Consider the following 17,608-nt stretch of genomic DNA (forward strand, 5'->3'; position numbering starts at 1 on the left):
GGAATAGTCCCTTTCCCCTCCATCGTTCACGGAACGCTCCTCTTCAATTGGTAGGGTACATTCCACTTCATCCTCACCATCTAGGATGAGGGTTGCCAGTCTAGCTTGATCCCTTTGGTACAGCTGTTGATGTACCCGGTAATCTCGCTTTTTATGGGAGAGGCGCCTCTCCCACCCTTTCATGGCTCGACGTTGTTCTCCGCCTCCTCCACCTCTGCGAGGAGCCCTCTGCTCACCCAATCTGGAAATAAGATCTGACGCTGAAGACTGGATCAGATCAGGATTCTGATCCACGTCCCTGACAAACTCTGCCATGGCCCTGACCTCACTCTCATTTTCCATCCCGTCCCTGCCCACCAATGCAGCTCGAAGCTGATTGTGCACAGAGTCCGGCACAGGCAATGGAGCGATCGCTGTTTCTGGGGGTTCTTGTTCCCCCTGTTCACAATCAAGGCCATGACGTGCCCTTTCGGCTAGCAGTAGTCTCCGTTTGTTCCTCACCTGCTCGTCCGTTTTACCAGATCCGAGCTCCTCTGCAATGAGTATGTTAGCCATCGGTCTTCCTTCATACTTTCTTTCGAGCCTTATCAAGGTCTCGACTTCCTCAACTTTCCACAACTTGGTCCCCCGAATACCACTCGTTCCACCACCCCTTGCCGCACACCTTTCCCTGTTCAGTTCCACTGGGTGGTTGTGTCGCTTGTGCTGCGTCAAGCCAACTTTCGACTCAAAGCCTTTCTTGCAGAGTTCGCACGCGAACTCTCCCTCCTCTCTCACGCCCTCCACGATTCCCCGACATTTGGGGACGTGGCACGCTATTGAGTGACCGCTGGCATTGGTCCGCCCACATTCACGACACGCGTAGAGAACCTGTGTACCTGCATGCCGGTTCGCACAATGCTTACCAAACATCATGATCCCACTGGTCTCTACCCCACACACTGGACATTCCAGTTTAGGACTCGGCAACGTAATGGTGATACAAGCTGGATCAGGCGTTACTATATGCTCACCTTGATCCAGGTTTTCGGAGGTAAGCTGCGGTTGATGTTTTTCCTTGGGTCGTACCGCATAAGCTTCCAAAATCTCATCGAGAGGGCTCTTCTCTGAGACTACAGGGCGTGTCGGAGGCAAGTATTCGGCATCCCTAAACCCAATGTATGAGTTTACTACCGTCATTGCCTCAACGATCACTTGAGGATCCTCAGCCGTTGGTGCCCTCCACAAACTCTTTGTGCACCAGTCTTCGGCTGAGGTCTGCGTTTGCACCGTCCGGGACTTTTTGTCCATGTAGAGTTTGGGCAAGCTGTTCTTTATCTCCAAACCCTTTCTAGGGACTTCTTTTGTGACACCAGCTGGTTCGTCCCAACGCCCGCTGGGGAGGTTGCTTCGTTCCGACACCTCGAATCCAACCACAAATCCGAGGGTGAGGAAGCTTTGCCATACCGCCATAAGCCCTTCCTCTAGCCCAGTCGACACCCATTTTGATAAGCCAGAAGGGTGGTCCTGGCCGTTTATTATTTCCCTTATAAGCATTTTTACTTTTTGATCCAGGCTACGTGTGCCAGCTGATCAGACTGGCACCCGAATGGGTACCCTTCTTTGCTAACCCGAGGGTCATTGTCCGGCGGAACCACGAGGAGGTGAGGGTTGTAACCATGGACTCCATGGCCTCCGGCAGCCACTTCCCACATGACGTACCGTTTTGTGGTCATGGCCCTCATTCAGGTGTAGGCGATGACGAGGCCGTCCTACTTCGAGGACCCGGAGGGTCCGAGAAGTGGAACCGCACAGGTGTTATTATTCGGTTCAAACCCCCCGGACCCGTGGGGTCGTTCCTGGTTAATCGGCCAGTCCGATGACATCAGAAGTGTCGCATGAATCGAGCTCAACGGGTGACTTGACAGCCAACCACGCCGCTCTATAATCATTACGATCCTCCCACTGCCCCCCACACTTTACCCAGCGTCACCGCCAGGAGGGCGTGCAAGGACTCCCGCCTCTCGAAATGCCCAGATGCAGAAACCCGATGGCTGAGGGCGATTTTGTTCAAGGATTCTGCACACAGCCATTCCGACAGACTTTAGGAAGATTGGCTACTCCAACCTAGGCCCTTCCCTTAGCCCAGTCGGCATCCATTTTCTAAGCCAGCAGGATGATCCTGGCCTACACGTTTGACTCAGTGCTCTCTCACTGGTGGGTGTGCAGAAGCCCGTTTGCCGAGATGTCTCACCCAGAGAGTCTCGCAGCCCCTTGAGGTATTGGGAATTGAGGCGATGTTTGCCGAGACTCTCCGGGTAAACATCCCGGCAAATTCATGAGGTTTGGATGCTCCAACCGGTCCCTCTTACACTCGGTTGGCACCCTTATTGTAGTACCAGCAGGGTGAATCTGGCCCGCTTTTTCTTGTAAAATTTTCGATATGTGTGCGGATCACCCGTTTACTTCCATGGCCATGAGTTGACCCTCCCCAATTGCCCCGGCGGTCTTTCGACCCAACACAGACATATTGTCATGAAGGGCCCTCCCACGGCCATATCCGTTCACTTGTAGACTGTAATTTTGTTTATAGTCTTGGGTAGTTTTGTGATCCGGTTACAGGAGCCAGTTGATCAGTCTAGCTCCTGGGTTAGTGTCCTCTTAGCTAACCCCGAAGGGTCATTGCCCGGCGGGAACCACGGGGAGGTGAGGACTGTAACTATGGACTCCATGACCTCCGGCAGCCAGTTACCACGTGACATACCGTTTAGTGGCCATGGCCCTCAAGGTGGATCCAGCTACTTCGAGGACCCGGAGGGTCCGAGAAGTGGAACCGCACAGGTGTTATTACTCGGTTCCCTCCCGGACCCGTGGGGTCGTTCCTGGTTAATCGGCCAGTCCGATGACATCGGTAGTGTCGCATGAATCAAGCTAAACTGAAGGCCTGACGGTCAACAGTCGCTCATTAATCATTACGAGTTCCCACTGCCCCCTACACTTTACCCAGCGTTGTACGCCAGGAGGGTGTGTAAGGACTCCCGTTCACCGCACCGGCCCACCCAGCCGGCCTGAAGCCTATCACTATTGCAATAGGTTGATGTTGTGTAACAGGACATCTTTGCCGGCCAGCACGGCAAACTTTAAGAGGTTGGGACACTCCAAGATGGGCCCCTCAGTTAGCCCACTTGGCACCCATTTTGATTCTCCAGAAGGGTGATCCTGGCCGCCTTCGTTCTCCCCGTTTTACCCGGCTCTCCTGGCCGGGAGGGTATCCCCGTATACCCATTTACCTCACTGCCTCGCGCAGAAAGTCCCTAAGTACATCCAAGGAGTACAGCAGGGCCCTCCGGCTAATCAGTTTGGCAAATCTCGCCCTCCTCGCTACAGTTAGTCCCAATTCGATGAGCACTGCGGTACTGCATGAAGGCCATTTCCCTCTCGCTCCGACTGGGAACCCCATGACCTTCACTGTTCCTCCTCCCATAAGTCCCGAGAGTTGTTCTTTGATGGGTGTATAATGCACGACTTTCTCCTCAGCGGCCGCCATCAGAGTACCGCTTTCGTACTCATACCTGATGGTAACATCAAGCGCTAGGATTTTGCCGGCTTTGACACAAACCAGATCGGGAATCCGAATCACCCCTTCGGGTGACACGACTCGAACCTCTCTGGTCGTCTCCCAACCGACCCTCTCAGCCTCGATGGCCAGAAGGTCGCATATCTTGTGGTGCCTCCTTATTCTACTTCCCTGGACGGCCGGGCACTGCCCCAAGATATGCGAGCAGGTTTCCAACCTGGCGTGGCATCTCCTACAGGTCGCATGTTGTTTGGGTCTCCCTCTTGTGAGGAATTCCCTGGTGGGGTACACACCAGCCCTGAGCGCAAGCGCCGCAACATAGTGCCTCTGTCTGAAACCCACTTTCATGGGCTCACAGAGCCACGAGTTGCTCAGCCTGTCGCCCACAAACTGGTCCGCCCCAACCCCTTGGACCTGCAGCTTCTGCCACGCCACGCTTCCGCCTGCCTCCAGTCAGGTATTACTGGAGAGCCTCCTGATACGTTGCTTTCCAAAGTCCACTCTGGGACTTCTTCCCGGCCAACGCCTACCTGTCGCCACATCCTACACCACACCTCTCGGGTCACAGTACTCATCGTCATGCGACTTGTCCATTCATCCTCCGAGCTAGCCATCTTGCCGGCTCTTTGGATTTGTATTTTTGGGATGGCCCGCTCAAGCCTGGGCACTCCCAGACCTCCGTCCCGATTGCGAGAGTACAGTAGTCCATTACACGTAGAAGGGGGTAAATGGAGCCATGTCTTCACCGCATTGCGGACCATCCCGTCGATTACATTACATTTACATTTAGTCATTTATCAGACGCTTTTATCCAAAGCGACTTACAATTATTCAAACACCGACGGACGCAGCCATCAGGAGCAATGAGGGGTTAAGTGTCTTGCTCAAGGACATTACAGCATGCTAGCAGGAGGAGCCTGGGATCGAACCAGCAACCTTTAGATTACAAGACCACCAGCTCTACCTCCTGAGCTACCGTCCCCGGTAGCTCAGGTCGATAATGGAAAGAGTTGTTGCCGGCACTCCCCCCAGATCTGCTTGGTACAGTAGCCTCGGTAGAGCAAACGAGTTCAAAACCTTCACTCGTTGTGAAGGCTTTAGAGGAGCCTTTTTGATCCTTCCTATCCATTCCTGGATTTTCGGGATCAGATCTGGAGTCTTAATGCCATGACATGGTCCCACTTCCACTCCCAGGTAACGCACTGTTTCACCCGGCCCAATCATATGAATGGGCTCCTCCCCAATCATCCAGGTTTTGCAGTCGTTCACCACTCCCTTCTCCAAGTAGAAACCATGACATTTCTTGGGCTGAATCTTCAGCCCAGTCCATTGGCAAAAGGACCCCAAGATCTTCAGGTTCCTCCTCATTCCCCTTTCCGAGCCACTGACCAACACGAGATCATCCGCGAATGCCAGCGTGGTGATCTTGCGATCATCCCAGCTCAAGCCATCTCCCTTCGTCTCCAAGTGCTGGATTAAGGGCTCCATTGTGAGATTGAAAAGCAAGGGTGACATTGGGTCACCCTGCTTTACTCCAATCTGCATGTCGATAGTGGGTGTCTTGATACCCGCACTACCGATCCTTGTCACGCAGTCCACGTAAGAGTTTTTGATTAACTCTATTACGTGTCGGTCCAGTTGTCGTTGCTCCAGCGCACATTGGATGTGTTCGTGAGCTATGGAGTCAAACGCCTTGGCAAAGTCGACAAATATGACTGCTAGTTTGTCCCCTGTCAACCTCGAGCGCTTAATGATCCCATTCAGGATCACCAGATTTTCCGCGCAGCCACTCGAGGCGGCAAGGAACCCCCGTTGCCTAGGATTCAACAGACAAGCTCTGGATAGCCTCATCGTCAGAATCCTAGAGAACAGCCTCAGTACCATGGAACCAATAGTAACGGGTCTCCACCCGTCCGTGCTCTTAAGTTCTATTGCATTCCTGGACTTTGGTACCAGCCTTGTTCGACACGCCTTGAATTCCTTCGGTATGACTCCAAGGACCGTCCACGCTGTGAACAGCCGTGCAAGTTGTTCACCCCTTGGGTCCCAGTCAAGCAATGCTTGCTTCCTGATTCCATCGGGACCAGGGGCCGAACCGTTTTTCATCTTTGCCAGGTTTTCTCTTACCTCAGCAGACAAGATGGGCGTATAAAACTCCTCGTTTCGAGCTTTGGAGGAGGACTTAAACTCGCCGAGCCCGTGGAATAGTCCCTTTCCCCTCCATCGTTCACGGAACGCTCCGTGAACCTCTTCAATTGGTAGGGTACATTCCACTTCATCCTCACCATCTAGGATGAGGGTTGCCAGTCTAGCTTGATCCCTTTGGTACAGCTGTTGATGTACCCGGTAATCTCGCTTTTTATGGGAGAGGCGCCTCTCCCACCCTTTCATGGCTCGACGTTGTTCTCCGCCTCCTCCACCTCTGCGAGGAGCCCTCTGCTCACCCAATCTGGAAATAAGATCTGACGCTGAAGACTGGATCAGATCAGGATTCTGATCCACGTCCCTGACAAACTCTGCCATGGCCCTGACCTCACTCTCATTTTCCATCCCGTCCCTGCCCACCAATGCAGCTCGAAGCTGATTGTGCACAGAGTCCGGCACAGGCAATGGAGCGATCGCTGTTTCTGGGGGTTCTTGTTCCCCCTGTTCACAATCAAGGCCATGACGTGCCCTTTCGGCTAGCAGTAGTCTCCGTTTGTTCCTCACCTGCTCGTCCGTTTTACCAGATCCGAGCTCCTCTGCAATGAGTATGTTAGCCATCGGTCTTCCTTCATACTTTCTTTCGAGCCTTATCAAGGTCTCGACTTCCTCAACTTTCCACAACTTGGTCCCCCGAATACCACTCGTTCCACCACCCCTTGCCGCACACCTTTCCCTGTTCAGTTCCACTGGGTGGTTGTGTCGCTTGTGCTGCGTCAAGCCAACTTTCGACTCAAAGCCTTTCTTGCAGAGTTCGCACGCGAACTCTCCTTCCTCTCTCACGCCCTCCACGATTCCCCGACATTTGGGGACGTGGCACGCTATTGAGTGACCGCTGGCATTGGTCCGCCCACATTCACGACACGCGTAGAGAACCTGTGTACCTGCATGCCGGTTCGCACAATGCTTACCAAACATCATGATCCCACTGGTCTCTACCCCACACACTGGACATTCCAGTTTAGGACTCGGCAACGTAATGGTGATACAAGCTGGATCAGGCGTTACTATATGCTCACCTTGATCCAGGTTTTCGGAGGTAAGCTGCGGTTGATGTTTTTCCTTGGGTCGTACCGCATAAGCTTCCAAAATCTCATCGAGAGGGCTCTTCTCTGAGACTACAGGGCGTGTCGGAGGCAAGTATTCGGCATCCCTAAACCCAATGTATGAGTTTACTACCGTCATTGCCTCAACGATCACTTGAGGATCCTCAGCCGTTGGTGCCCTCCACAAACTCTTTGTGCACCAGTCTTCGGCTGAGGTCTGCGTTTGCACCGTCCGGGACTTTTTGTCCATGTAGAGTTTGGGCAAGCTGTTCTTTATCTCCAAACCCTTTCTAGGGACTTCTTTTGTGACACCAGCTGGTTCGTCCCAACGCCCGCTGGGGAGGTTGCTTCGTTCCGACACCTCGAATCCAACCACAAATCCGAGGGTGAGGAAGCTTTGCCATACCGCCATAAGCCCTTCCTCTAGCCCAGTCGACACCCATTTTGATAAGCCAGAAGGGTGGTCCTGGCCGTTTATTATTTCCCTCATAAGCATTTTTACTTTTTGATCCAGGCTACGTGTGCCAGCTGATCAGACTGGCACCCGAATGGGTACCCTTCTTTGCTAACCCGAGGGTCATTGTCCGGCGGAACCACGAGGAGGTGAGGGTTGTAACCATGGACTCCATGGCCTCCGGCAGCCACTTCCCACATGACGTACCGTTTTGTGGTCATGGCCCTCATTCAGGTGTAGGCGATGACGAGGCCGTCCTACTTCGAGGACCCGGAGGGTCCGAGAAGTGGAACCGCACAGGTGTTGTTACTCGGTTCCCTCCCGGACCCGTGGGGTCGTTCCTGGTTAATCGGCCAGTCCGATGACATCGGTAGTGTCGCATGAATCAAGCTAAACTGAAGGCCTGACGGTCAACAGTCGCTCATTAATCATTACGAGTTCCCACTGCCCCCTACACTTTACCCAGCGTTGTACGCCAGGAGGGTGTGTAAGGACTCCCGTTCACCGCACCGGCCCACCCAGCCGGCCTGAAGCCTATCACTATTGCAATAGGTTGATGTTGTGTAACAGGACATCTTTGCCGGCCAGCACGGCAAACTTTAAGAGGTTGGGACACTCCAAGATGGGCCCCTCAGTTAGCCCACTTGGCACCCATTTTGATTCTCCAGAAGGGTGATCCTGGCCGCCTTCGTTCTCCCCGTTTTACCCGGCTCTCCTGGCCGGGAGGGTATCCCCGTATACCCATTTACCTCACTGCCTCGCGCAGAAAGTCCCTAAGTACATCCAAGGAGTACAGCAGGGCCCTCCGGCTAATCAGTTTGGCAAATCTCGCCCTCCTCGCTACAGTTAGTCCCAATTCGATGAGCACTGCGGTACTGCATGAAGGCCATTTCCCTCTCGCTCAGACTAGGAACCCCATGACCTTCACTGTTCCACCTCCCATAAGTCCCGAGAGCTGTTCTTTGATGGGTGTATAATGCACGACTTTCTCCTCAGCGGCCGCCATCAGAGTACCGCTTTCGTACTCATACCTGATGGTAACATCAAGCGCTAGGATTTTGCCGGCTTTGACACAAACCAGATCGGGAATCCGAATCACCCCTTCGGGTGACACGACTCGAACCTCTCTGGTCGTCTCCCAACCGACCCTCTCAGCCTCGATGGCCAGAAGGTCGCATATCTTGTGGTGCCTCCTTATTCTACTTCCCTGGACGGCCGGGCACTGCCCCAAGATATGCGAGCAGGTTTCCAACCTGGCGTGGCATCTCCTACAGGTCGCATGTTGTTTGGGTCTCCCTCTTGTGAGGAATTCCCTGGTGGGGTACACACCAGCCCTGAGCGCAAGCGCCGCAACATAGTGCCTCTGTCTGAAACCCACTTTCATGGGCTCACAGAGCCACGAGTTGCTCAGCTTGTCGCCCGCAAACTGGTCCGCCCCAACCCCTTGGACCTGCAGCTTCTGCCACGCCACGTTTTCCGCCTGCCTCCAGTCAGGTATTACTGGAGAGCCTCCTGATACGTTGCTTTCCAAAGTCCACTCTGGGACTTCTTCCCGGCCAACGCCTACCTGTCGCCACATCCTACACCACACCTCTCGGGTCACAGTACTCATCGTCATGCGACTTGTCCATTCATCCTCCGAGCTAGCCATCTTGCCGGCTCTTTGGATTTGTATTTTTGGGATGGCCCGCTCAAGCCTGGGCACTCCCAGACCTCCGTCCCGATTGCGAGAGTACAGTAGTCCATTACACGTAGAAGGGGGTAAATGGAGCCATGTCTTCACCGCATTGCGGACCATCCCGTCGATAATGGCAAGAGTTGTTGCCGGCACTCCCCCCAGATCTGCTTGGTACAGTAGCCTCGGTAGAGCAAACGAGTTCAAAACCTTCACTCGTTGTGAAGGCTTTAGAGGAGCCTTTTTGATCCTTCCTATCCATTCCTGGATTTTCGGGATCAGATCTGGAGTCTTATTGCCATGACATGGTCCCACTTCCACTCCCAGGTAACGCACTGTTTCACCCGGCCCAATCATATGAATGGGCTCCTCCCCAATCATCCAGGTTTTGCAGTCGTTCACCACTCCCTTCTCCAAGTAGAAACCATGACATTTCTTGGGCTGAATCTTCAGCCCAGTCCATTGGCAAAAGGACCCCAAGATCTTCAGGTTCCTCCTCATTCCCCTTTCCGAGCCACTGACCAACACGAGATCATCCGCGAATGCCAGCGTGGTGATCTTGCGATCATCCCAGCTCAAGCCATCTCCCTTCGTCGCCAAGTGCTGGATTAAGGGGTCCATTGCGAGATTGAAAAGCAAGGGTGACATTGGGTCACCCTGCTTTACTCCAATCTGCATGTCGATAGTGGGTGTCTTGATACCCGCACTACCGACCCTTGTCACGCAGTCCACGTAAGAGTTTTTGATTAACTCTATTACGTGTCGGTCCAGTTGTCGTTGCTCCAGCGCACATTGGATGTGTTCGTGAGCTATGGAGTCAAACGCCTTGGCAAAGTCGACAAATATGACTGCTAGTTTGTCCCCTGTCAACCTCGACCGCTTAATGATCCTATTCAGGATCACCAGATTTTCCGCGCAGCCACTCGAGGCGGCAAGGAACCCCCGTTGCCTAGGATTCAACGGACAAGCTCTGGATAGCCTCATCGTCAGAATCCTAGAGAACAGCCTCAGTACCATGGAACCAATAGTAACGGGTCTCCACCCGTCCGTGCTCTTAAGTTCTATTGCATTCCTGGACTTTGGTAGCAGCCTTGTTCGACACGCCTTGAATTCCTTCGGTATGACTCCAAGGACCGTCCACGCTGTGAACAGCCGTGCAAGTTGTTCACCCCTTGGGTCCCAGTCAAGCAATGCTTGCTTCCTGATTCCATCGGGACCAGGGGCCGAACCGTTTTTCATCTTTGCCAGGTTTTCTCTTACCTCAGCAGACAAGATGGGCGTATAAAACTCCTCGTTTCGAGCTTTGGAGGAGGACTTAAAATCGCCGAGCCCGTGGAATAGTCCCTTTCCCCTCCATCGTTCACGGAACGCTCCGTGAACCTCTTCAATTGGTAGGGTACATTCCACTTCATCCTCACCATCTAGGATGAGGGTTGCCAGTCTAGCTTGATCCCTTTGGTACAGCTGTTGATGTACCCGGTAATCTCGCTTTTTATGGGAGAGGCGCCTCTCCCACCCTTTCATGGCTCGACGTTGTTCTGCGCCTCCTCCACCTCTGCGAGGAGCCCTCTGCTCACCCAATCTGGAAATAAGATCTGACGCTGAAGACTGGATCAGATCAGGATTCTGATCCACGTCCCTGACAAACTCTGCCATGGCCCTGACCTCACTCTCATTTTCCATCCCGTCCCTGCCCACCAATGCAGCTCGAAGCTGATTGTGCACAGAGTCCGGCACAGGCAATGGAGCGATCTCTGTTTCTGGGGGTTCTTGTTCCCCCTGTTCACAATCAAGGCCATGACGTGCCCTTTCGGCTAGCAGTAGTCTCCGTTTGTTCCTCACCTGCTCGTCCGTTTTACCAGATCCGAGCTCCTCTGCAATGAGTATGTTAGCCATCGGTCTTCCTTCATACTTTCTTTCGAGCCTTATCAAGGTCTCGACTTCCTCAACTTTCCACAACTTGGTCCCCCGAATACCACTCGTTCCACCACCCCTTGCCGCACACCTTTCCCTGTTCAGTTCCACTGGGTGGTTGTGTCGCTTGTGCTGCGTCAAGCCAACTTTCGACTCAAAGCCTTTCTTGCAGAGTTCGCACGCGAACTCTCCTTCCTCTCTCACGCCCTCCACGATTCCCCGACATTTGGGGACTTGGCACGCTATTGAGTGACCGCTGGCATTGGTCCGCCCACATTCACGACACGCGTAGAGAACCTGTGTACCTGCATGCCGGTTCGCACAATGCTTACCAAACATCATGATCCCACTGGTCTCTACCCCACACACTGGACATTCCAGTTTAGGACTCGGCAACGTAATGGTGATACAAGCTGGATCAGGCGTTACTATATGCTCACCTTGATCCAGGTTTTCGGAGGTAAGCTGCGGTTGATGTTTTTCCTTGGGTCGTACCGCATAAGCTTCCAAAATCTCATCGAGAGGGCTCTTCTCTGAGACTACAGGGCGTGTCGGAGGCAAGTATTCGGCATCCCTAAACCCAATGTTTGAGTTTACTACCGTCATTGCCTCAACGATCACTTGAGGATCCTCAGCCGTTGGTGCCCTCCACAAACTCTTTGTGCACCAGTCTTCGGCTGAGGTCTGCGTCTGCACATTCCGGGACTTTTTGTCCATGTAGAGTTTGGGCAAGCTGTTCTTTATCTCCAAACCCTTTCTAGGGACTTCTTTTGTGACACCAGCTGGTTCGTCCCAACGCCCGCTGGGGAGGTTGCTTCGTTCCGACACCTCGAATCCAACCACAAATCCGAGGGTGAGGAAGCTTTGCCATACCGCCATAAGCCCTTCCTCTAGCCCAGTCGACACCCATTTTGATACGCCAGAAGGGTGGTCCTGGCCGTTTATTGTTTCCCGTAAAAGCATTTTTGATTCTTTGATCCAGGCTACGTGTGCCAGCTGATCAGACTGGCACCCGAATGGGTACCCTTCTTTGCTAACCCGAGGGTCATTGTCCGGCGGAACCACGAGGAGGTGAGGGTTGTAACCATGGACTCCATGGCCTCCGGCAGCCACTTCCCACATGACGTACCGTTTTGTGGCCATGGCCCTCATTCAGGTGTAGGCGATGACGAGGCCGTCCTACCTTAAGAGAGTCATAGTTACTCCCGCCGTTTACCCGCGCTTCATTGAATTTCTTCACTTTGACATTCAGAGCACTGGGCAGAAATCACATTGCGTCAACACCCGCTGGGGCCTTCGCGATGCTCTGTTTTAATTCAACAGTGGCGGCGGGGATGTAGCCCAGGGTTGTGGCCGCGTGGGGTGGGCTTAAGTGTGGGTGCACGGGGTCGGAGGGTGCGCCGGGTGTCGGGGAGGACCGGAACGGCGGAGGGGCAGAGGCGGAGAAGTGGAGCCCGGGGGCGGGGCGGGGAGACGGAGCACGGAGAACGGAGAACGGCGCAGGGAGAACGGCGCAGGGAGCACGGCTCCGTCTGTCCGTCTCTCCGTGGCTCCGTCTCGCCACGCGCGGGTCCCAGTTCTCCACGGCGCTACACCATACCGCGTCCGATCTCGGAAGCTAAGCAGGGTCGGGCCTGGTTAGTACTTGGATGGGAGACCGCCTGGGAATACCAGGTGCTGTGCGCCTTTTTATTTCATTTTATTGTATTTATTATTATTATTATTATTATTATTATTTTTTATTAAGCTAAGCTAAGCAGGGTCGGGCCTGGTTAATACTTGGATGGGAGACCGCCTGGGAATACCAGGTGCTGTGCGCCTTTTTATTTCATTTTATTGTATTTATTATTATTATTATTATTATTATTATTATTAAGCTAAGCTAAGCAGGGTCGGGCCTGGTAAGTACTTGGATGGGTGACCGCCTGGGAATACCAGGTGCTGTGCGCCTTTTTATTTCATTTTATTGTATTTATTATTATTAAGCTAAGCTATGCAGGGTCGAGCCTGGTTAGTACTTGGATGGGAGACCGCCTGGGAATACCAGGTGCTGTGCGCCTTTTTATTTCATTTTTTTGTATTCGTCGTGAGATCCCCGGCACCCGTGCGGAGTTTGGGGAGGGGAGGAGCGGGGGGAGGCCCCGCGCCGGGTGTGCGTGTCGGCAGGACCGAGGGAAATGGAGAAATTTCATTTATCCGCGCAAGGCAGGGGCGGTCATGGGATTATTATATATATATATATTATATATATATATATATATATATTTCTATTTCTATTTATACAGTATATGTGTCCCACCACAGCAAAAGCCGCCAGAGCGCGCATTGGGGATGGTAGCTCAGGAGGTAGAGCTGGTGGTCTAGTGATCTAAAGGTTGCCGGTTCGATCCCAGGCTCCTCCTGCTAGCATGCTGTAGTGTCCTTGAGCAAGACACTTAACCCCTCATTGCTCCTGATGGCTGCGTCCGTCGGTGTTTGAACAATTGTAAGTGGCTTTGGATAAAAGCGTCTGATCAATGACTAAATGTAAATGTAAATTTCTAAAATCGCCAGGATCAGCCAAATAAGTTGAAAAGACCTCTCTTGAAGGAAAATTCGATTTTTCAAGATTCTTGTTCCTTTGTGTTTTTTTATTTTAATTTATTTTTATTTTTATCTCTCAACGTTTTTTCAAAACCGAGTTTGATTTATACATAGTAGAAAAATGTTAAACCGTGGAGTTAAATGTTCCTGTTAGATTACGAGGGGAAACAGTTTATTTACAGAGCCTCTGAACAGCACTGAACAACGCCGATCGATCGTTTCCTTTAAAGCCACCGTCCATTCATCCATATTCCATGGGACATGAAGTCACAATCTGAAACCGTTTTGATGCAATTCAACCTTTAAATCGTACTACTTTTACACACACGGAGCCATTTTTGTGAAACTACGAAGAAGAACTCTTCGCGTCACGCACCGAGGAAAAAGAAGCGCCTACGTCACTTCCTTCTACAGACGACTTAAGCGCAGCACGAGGTCGTTTCGGTCTCGCTTGTCTGTGAAAACGTTCTTCTCCGTATCGTGATGGATGACGCGAAGCGGGTGGAGGAAGCTCTGAATCATATTTCGGACCTTAATCTGACCAAGGCGACGGATACAAGTCAGTGTTAGCAGCGCGTGCTAGACTTCATTTTCCGTGACGATAGTCAGTTCTCCCACGACCACGCTGCTTTCGAGAACCACCGGAGGAGACTGACGACACGCCCGTCGTTGTTACAAAAGAAGTTGATGTCGTGGTGAAGTCCGTTGAGGTTGGTGACAGATTTTTTGAGACTCATAATATTGGTAGACTCTACATTTTGTTGTCCGTAATTTTAAACTCCAAAATAATTCCACTTTTATAAAACATGTGTATTCTATTGTTAAATAAAAGCATTTTTTAATATATATATATATATATATCTATATATATATATATCTGATGGGATCTGGGAAACCGATCCCTCCCAGGTTGGTTGATGTCGAGAGATTCTTCAATCAGATGGATCCTTTATTGGCACAATGACAAAGACCAGGAGACGACCCCAAAGCAAGAGCGACCAAGCGAGAGAGAGAGCGAGTCTTTAGGCACGCTCCTATATATATATCCTCCTAGGCCAGTTGTCATAAAGGTTATTTGGCAAGTCGTCATAAAGGCTATTTGGATGAGAGATGTCATAAAGAGACATTTTATATGTTGGGCACCATTTTAAGTAAAATGCCCTGTCATTTCTATCAGCCGCCATTTTGTGCGCTATACTACATCCAACAATACACACACAGTGTATATACACTAAAAGTTCTACTGTACAACTAGTTTGTATAGTTGTGTAACTAGAATGTCTAGTATGTCCAGCTTCCACTGAGAAACATATTCACAGCAACGGGTTAGGGTTGGGGTTATGTTTGACAAAAAAAGCCGACCCGGTACTGGGTGGAAATTGCATTCAGCACTGCTAGGCTTGAGGGTCCTTCACTCTGTAAAAAATGGTGGAATGAAGATTTCCCAAAAAACAAGGTTTTGGAAGTTAGGGTCAGAGGGTTTTGTAGGGGGCTCTCATAGTCTTTTGTTTAGGCCTCCTGGTGTTAGCGTATCCAGCCGGGTAATCCAGTTGGCTTCAGCCCTTCTTCGTAAAGAAGAAGGGCTGAAGCCGCATTTGGGTTCATTTGTGTTCTACAAAATGGCTTGCTCATAAGTAATTGGTTGTCCTCTTGTTTGAAGCCAGCCGTTCTTCTTCTCCTTTTTGTTTGGAGAGGTTTAAGCTTGGTGCTGACCAGGTAGTCCTTCAGATTTTTGTTTCTCTTGTAGGTTGAGAAGATCCTGTGGGTGTTGAAAAATTCCATTGAGGAGAGGATGGAGTTAAAGTTTTGTTTGAGTTTCCTGATTAGAGCTGTGGAGTGGGCGGTGTAGGTCGGAACTAGTGGGATGATAGTTCTTTCATCCTTCGGTTTGGTTGTTTTGTAGTTTTTCTGCGCTGTCCTGAGGAAACTTCGGGTATAGCCTCTTTTTTTGAGAGCTCCCGGGTTGTAAGCATTTTCTTTGGAAGTGAAGGAGTTGGGATTAAATTAGTCCCCTGAAGGTGTTGTAACAATATATCTAAATCTATGTAATCACATAAACATATATGCACACACATAATGAAGTACACAACCTCATGTGTCCTCAGTCACATATTTCTTATTTTCCCATGGTTTTTCAAACTGTAGGTGGGAGTATAGTCTTTTCGGCCTATAGTGGCGACCATGTTTACTTCTATAAAGACGGGGATTAGGGTTGGGGTCGGGTTGGGGTCGGGGTTGGGGTCGGGGGTTAGGGGTTAGTCTTTAAGGAGATGTCCCTTTAAGGGGGTTTAAGGTTTTTGGTGAGAGACGTTGGATGGTTGTTTGTTTCCTTTGAGTTGTATAGATCAGAGAGATCCAGAACTGGGTTGGAAGTCATTTTCACCAACTTGTTGTTTAGATGTTTTGTTTGTAGTTGGTGGTTGTGGTTGTTTTCCTTAAGAGTGGTTAAGTATTACCTTATTTGGTTTGCGTTTTGTAGAAAATACTTGAGGTAGTCCGGTTGTTCCATCCGAAAGGTTAGGTTGGTAGAAGTTGTATATCAGTTGGTAAACCTTTAAATTGTATTTTTTTCCTTTTTATATATTTTTTTACATTATTATTGTTATTTTTTGTTATTTTTAGCTTTTGTTTTTTTTGGGGTTAAATTCCGTAAGGTTGTTCGTTGTTTGTTCATTCTTTAGGAAGCGTAGTTTTTGCTTGTTAGGTTGAGTTGTTCGAATCCCTTTTTAAAACTTTATTTCCAAATGGTTTATTTTAGGAATTTAGGACACATTCGTCAGTAGTGTACCTCAGGAACTTTTAAACCACTATACACTCTCTCCCTGAGGCAGGCCACCATGGGTTTGATCAGGTCCCTGATGTGTGTCCCTCGGCCAATCGGTTTTTGGAATATTTCTGTTCTTGTTGGTTGGATTTTGTTGAGTTTGGGTAAATTCTACCTTTGTTTGTCAATGGGATATTTTTGCTCTTGTTAGTTGGATTTTGTTGAGTTTGGGTAAGTTCTACCTCTGTTTGTACTCGGGATATTTCTGCTCTTGTCAGTTGGGTTTTGTTGAGTTTGGGTAAGTTCTACCTTTATTTGTCCTCTGGATATTTCTGTTCACGTTAGTTGGATTTTGTTGAGTTTCGGTAAATTCCACCTTTGTTTGTACTCGGGATATTTCTTCTCTTGTTAGTTGGATTTTGTTGAGTTTTGTCCGAATTCTCATATGATTACTTTTAGAAATTTAGGACACATTCGTCAGTAGTGTACCTCAGGATCATTGAGTGTTTCAGCCTTTTAAACAAACTATACACCCTCTCCTTGAGGCAGGCCACCTGGGTTTGATAAGACCCTGGTGTGTGTCCCCCGGTCAATTGTTTTTTTTTATTTTTTATTTTCTTGTTCGTTGGATTTTGTTGAGTTTGGGTATGACCTCTATTCGTTAGTAGGATATTTTTGTTCTTAAATTTCGTTGAGTTTGGGTAGGTTCTGTCTTTGGCATTGGGAAATTCTTACTTTGGTCATTCGGATTTTGTTGAGTTTGGGTACGACCTTTATTTGTCAGTAAGATATTTCTGTCCTAGGATTTTGTTGAGTTTGGGTAAGTTTGTGTCTCTATTTTTCCTTAAGGTACTTCCGGTTTTATTGGTTGGACTTTGTTGAGCTTGGATAAGTTACATTTTAGTTTATCCTAGGTACATTTCTGCTGTTGTTAGTCGAAATTAGTTGAGTTTGGTGAAATTAAAATACCGTTGTTCTAACGTTATTCAAGATGGCCGGGTATTGGTTATTTTCTTGGGTAGGATATAGTTGGTTTGATGATAGTTTGGTTTCTTCGGTTATAATAAATAATAAGATCTGATTACAGGTATGTCCTACGGGTAAGGATAAATTAGACCTTGTTGACTAAGTGGTTACTGTTATCTCCTAGGTATTATTATACAAGTTGGGTCAGGGATGGAGATGGTAGTTGGTTCTAAATGGTCTAGGACCCGGTGAATCCACGGCCTGGTCCCTAAGTTTGGACCAGGGGATGAGGGAAAAAAAAGGTTTGTGAAAATTTAAGGGTGTCCAATTAGTTTTTGGGCAAGGTTAGATTAACAGTGTGTGGTGTAATGTGCTGTTGCATGGGTGAGGCTAACCCCCATAGAAGACTGGGCAACGATCAAGGTCCTGATGCCCTGGACCACCACAC

The sequence above is a fragment of the Zeus faber genome (assembly GCF_960531495.2).
Source record: "Zeus faber genome assembly, chromosome: 22".
Taxonomy (NCBI): domain Eukaryota; kingdom Metazoa; phylum Chordata; class Actinopteri; order Zeiformes; family Zeidae; genus Zeus; species Zeus faber.